The sequence below is a fragment of the Acyrthosiphon pisum genome, chromosome A1 (genome assembly GCF_005508785.2).
Source record: "Acyrthosiphon pisum isolate AL4f chromosome A1, pea_aphid_22Mar2018_4r6ur, whole genome shotgun sequence".
NCBI classification, from domain to species: Eukaryota; Metazoa; Arthropoda; class Insecta; order Hemiptera; family Aphididae; genus Acyrthosiphon; species Acyrthosiphon pisum.
In genome coordinates this window covers 35,664,685-35,670,221 of record NC_042494.1, presented here as the reverse complement: position 1 = coordinate 35,670,221, position 5,537 = coordinate 35,664,685, and positions in this window count along the sequence as shown.

Genomic DNA, 5,537 nt, shown 5'->3' with positions numbered 1-5,537 from the left:
TATAAAATATTTACATTATTATTAGGTGCGATATTGTTTTTTTTTTTATTATTTATAACTTTTAGTACTAGACTGATATTGTTTTTAATAAATATTAGTTTATTTAAAAAAAAAAACGGTAAAAAGAATAATGCATAGTATTTTATACTACCTATGGTATTTTATGTTAGTATTGTAAAATAGTAATTCTTTTCCCGGGAAAAACTAAGTGTACTTTCTAATCCTTTAAATACTACTTACCTTGACGTTTACAAATAATGCCATCAACAAGAACGGACGTACTACAAATGGATTCCAGCTTGAAATAATATATATATAATTAATTAGATCCTATGTATTAAGACACTAAGAGCACTCAACTGTCAACAAATTGCCTATGATTAATGTATAAATAATGCTTAATGTGAGTATAAAACGAAACGAGTAATAAATGAAAAATAATTAATTACACGTACAAAGCAATTTTTTAAGCATCGTGATAATTAATCTGTTTAATGATAATTGTATAATAAATACGTAATGATTAATGGGTAAAATATATAACAAAGGATAGGAAAGTTATATATAGGATTATACTTATATTTTCTTATACAAATAATTTATCTATTATATACTTTAATAACTTTATGGTATATTTTATACTAATGTGAATAGAATTCAATTTTTATTTATTTAAGAACGTAATATTTTACTAACGTAATTGCAGTTGTATCATAATTGTATCAAATTATGTCCAAATAATATTTGAAGTTTTAAAATTAAAAAACCTATATGCCTCAAATACCTTAGGTTTTTAAATTATGATCAATTTTGATAACAACTATTAGATTTCAGACATCAGAAATGAACATATATGTTACTGTTAATAAAAAAAAAATGTCGTAAATGTTTCAAACTTAATTAACATAATATCATAGGTAATTAAAATTTATTTACTCGTGTCCGAAAAAATTCTTTGAGTGTATACTGATTTATTAATGTAAGGGATGTGTAACATGCTTATAAAAATATACAAAGAGTTGACATGACCGAATTTCAAGCACGCTATTAATCTCGTAGCTACCAAAAGTTATAAATGTTGCAAAAAAATTATAATAAACCAAAACTCGAGAATTGTTTTAATTTTAGATTAAGCTTGTGTGAGCTAGTAAACACGTCATTTATTTATCTATGAAAACAGAGACACGTGTTGTACTCATTAATAATTTTTACAGTGATATATAATATTGTTTTATTCAAAACGTTTTATTCAAACGCCGATTGGCGTTTGATTATAATAATCAAATATTTAAAAATTATACGATATTATCATACAATGGACTATTTTCCAATTAATAGCTATAACAAATAATAATAATAATAATAATAATAATAATAAACTTTAAAAATGAATAGGTTCTAGTGCGTGGGACGTGGACATACATATATTATCATTATCATAATATACCTACCTAACATAGTATAATACATTACCAAATATCAGATATGTATGTTATAGGTACATTAAATATTGTTATTATGTCTGAGTCGTCTGCGAACAGTTGCAGACGGATCTGTCGACTATCTTAAAACATCGAATTCAATACGGTAGTCCGCTATATATAATATTATTAGTATACGAGAGCATTATAATATACGTACCAGACATTATTGTACATGTATTATATAAGACCAGCTGTCGGGTAAAATGATAACTGGGCGGAATCGATAGATACCTATCGATTTATTATTACCAACGTTGGTCAAAAGTTTCACGGCATAATATCACTCCGCGCACGAAACAGCTGCACCCCGCCGGGTACTCCTATTCGCGAACAAATCGACAAACTACTAATAAAATATTATTATAATGATCCCCAGACCAACACACATACACACACACACACGTACGCACGTACGCATTGTATGGGCACGTAATAGGACGCGTCGTGTACAACTTACTATCCATCTTATTTGTGCTTTTCGCGTATTTCTGTATATTATAATAACATATTATAATACGCCATTATACACACGGCGGCAATATAATATAATAATATAACGTATTATACGTACACGACCTCTAACGACTTGCTGCCGATGGGAGCACTGCGGCGCGTGATTGATCGATCGACCGGCCGGAGGGCAGAAGCTGACAAATGTGAAAACCTCGAACGATGAACTGCGAGCTGTCGGTGCGACCCGAGTGGAGAATGAGAGACAATATTTTACCGGTTGCGGTTCGAATCCGACGACTGCGGCCGAATGATGAGCGCATTTATCATCGTGCGAGTCGTATGTATATTATACTATAGGTACGTAGGTACGTGATCACCTATATATATATATTATATTGCATTAAAACCGATGGTAATCAAAGAGACGGCGTGGTATATACCGCGGACGTGATGTCGTGGTTATTACCGCGTTGTGGAAGAGCACCGCTGCGATTATCGTGCTGTTGCGGTCCGCGCGGTCACCAGTTGATCTTCCTGGGTGCTCGCGGCCGGAAAAATCGTCACAGATCCGTCGTTGCGTCGTCGGCGATAATAGCGTAGGCATAATAATAACATTCTGGTGCTGACCTCAAGTTCACCTCATCTATTCTCGATGACTCCTTTGATGGTTCTGAAATTATATAATTTTAATGTAAAACTACGTCATAAAATATTATGTCCCTTCTTATAGTTCTAGAAACCATACACTTTTCTTTATTCCTTCACGTCATTCAATCAGTGGCGTAATTTCAGTTTTTGAGAGGGGGCTAAATTTTTAACTGGCCCAAAATAAAACTGAAAAAAAAAGCTCGGTAACATTTACATTACATTACATTACAATTTTGCATTTTTATCTCAATACAAATACCCTCCTTATACATAATTTTACACTTACTAGTTAGTATCAAAGGTTAATATCATAAGCAAACAGGTAAGTAACCCATTTTTTTGAGAGATAACAATAACTAAATAATTAATATACATATATATGTAGGGGTTACTTAAATATATTACCTATTAGCTACTATATAAAGGCCCAAAACTAGCCCATACCCGGCCCGAAAGCGGCCCGCTAATGACAAGGGGGGGGGGTAAATTCCCACCCTGCCACACCCCCCCCACCAAATGACGCCACTGCATTCAACTGCTTATGGTTATAGCCATCCATTGAACCGCGAATGCTTCGTTTCTTAAATAGCGTACCCCTCGTATTTGCTGCCTTTATGATGAAATCGGGTTATTTTTAAGATACTTTGTTTATTATGTTCACTTGATATTGTATTATTATTTAATGCTATTACCAACTGAATATTATAATATATTCGGTGTGTTTTTTGTACTTAAATCTATCTACTTGCAAAACTGCCGCGATTGACGTTAATAAAATAAAATTAAAATATACGATATGACTGCAGCCGACAGTCTCCGCGAACGAGCATTTACGGTCTGGTACGACGATTTTTAATATTATAATTAATTAATTGGTTATAGTGTGGACGGAGTGCTGTGCGTTTTGAGTAGGTTTACCTATATATATACCTATATACGCCGTTCTCGTCGATTCAAATATAATTTTCGCGATGAGATGGTTTCTCCATTTGTACATATACACACACACTTAATTTATTCATCGTCTGAGGTGCATAATATAAAAGGTATAACAATTTATGACAATCGTACAGCGAACAATCGGTGTATTATAATACGCGTGTTCCAGTGTTTGAATATGCAATAGATCATTCGCAATTGGCGAATGGCGTATGATGCGTGCGTCGTTTCATATTATGCGATATGGTTTACGGACTTACGTGCATGTGCATATTCTTTCTGGTCTTCACATCGAATTGTATATACAAACCAGTTGAGTTCGTTTTGCATTCGATAAAAAACGTGATTTGATTAACAACCGCTTAAAGGGCATAAAATCTTATAGTGTTTAGATTGTCATCGAAAGTGTCTCCGATATATTATAATATTACATAATACATTATATACTATACAGTATTATATTATGTACGTGTACGTTTTACTTTTTGAGCTCAATAAACACGGTGTATAATATAGAGGTACACGAGGAAATATCCGGTGTGTGTGTGTTTGATTTATCGCAGCGTTCTAGAGACACACAACTCCTATATGTGCGTGAAACACCGTTTTCTTATTCATACTTGTATGTATATGGCGTTATTACGTGATTGATGACCGACCATTGGTCGTGGAAAAAAAACGTCATATTTTATACTCCTGCGAAAATCTTTAGTTTCGTGTCAACGGTCTTACCTGCCGCGCTTGCTTCAGTGAATTTAAATTATTACGTTATAGTGATGTTTTGTAAGTGTAACACAAGTATAACGTATTTAAGTGCGTATACGACAATGTATACATTTATTGTATTATATTAAGGTAGACCCCATGATATTATATAGGTATAGGTATTATTATTATACGATGATTCACACAAGCCCAATGTGAACAACTGTGTAGCAGTGAACCGATCTTAACAAATTATCAGCGTTTTTCCAGTTGTATTTTAATAATAATTATTATTATTTATTTATTATTTCAAAGTAATGTATTCTTTAAACGTGTAATTTGTCGGTGAATAGTAAATAATGACGTGATATCATATTATTATTAATTTCGTTATTATAAAATAAATGAATGTATATTTTTTCGACTTTATAGTTTGTAACATTTTAAATTCAAATAAGAATGTCTATAATAATTAATATTCCAAATCAATTAATTTATTTGATCATAAAAATTTTAATCATTAAGTAAATGATCACAAATCAAAACAAGAGTTCAGAAACTATCTCATTTATGATTACATTATTAAAACCTCATAATTTAGGCCGTTTTAACTGAATATAGCAGTAATTAAAATCGTATCAATAAATCTAAATTCGAATGAAAACAATTACACTAAATTAATTAATAAATAAAACTAATTATGTTTGTGTTATATACTGTGGTTCACCTGTACGTCCCGAACGTATATACACATCGGATAATATACATATAATTACTTTATTTAAAAATACAAAACCCACTGTTACATAGTTTTAACACGATATTAAATTTTATTTACCCTCGAAAAACTAATAAAATTAACTTGCAATACGAATTACGAACCTGTAATTGTTTTAGCCATTTCCAAAATTTATTAAAATATTGATATAACAACTATTAATTGATTCGAGTTAGAAAGGAGGGGAAAGCGTAGTTCATTTCAATGATATCATACATTTGTTTTTTGATCATAAAAATAATATTTCATTTTTCATCTACCTATCCTCTCATCGAACCGTGCACGTCAGTTGATATATTATTAAATCCTAAAGTCTAAATCGATTATTTATTCAAACACACGTGATACATGGATGACTATAATTTAACTACTGCACCCACACAAGTAAACAATGATTTCCATTTAACATTTTGACATTTTGTCATTATACCTTACCGTTTAAAATTGTAACCAAGCGGTTCCAGCGCTCATGTTCGCATCATTTATAGCAAAATGGGACGGGACCGTGAACATATATTATTATAGTATAA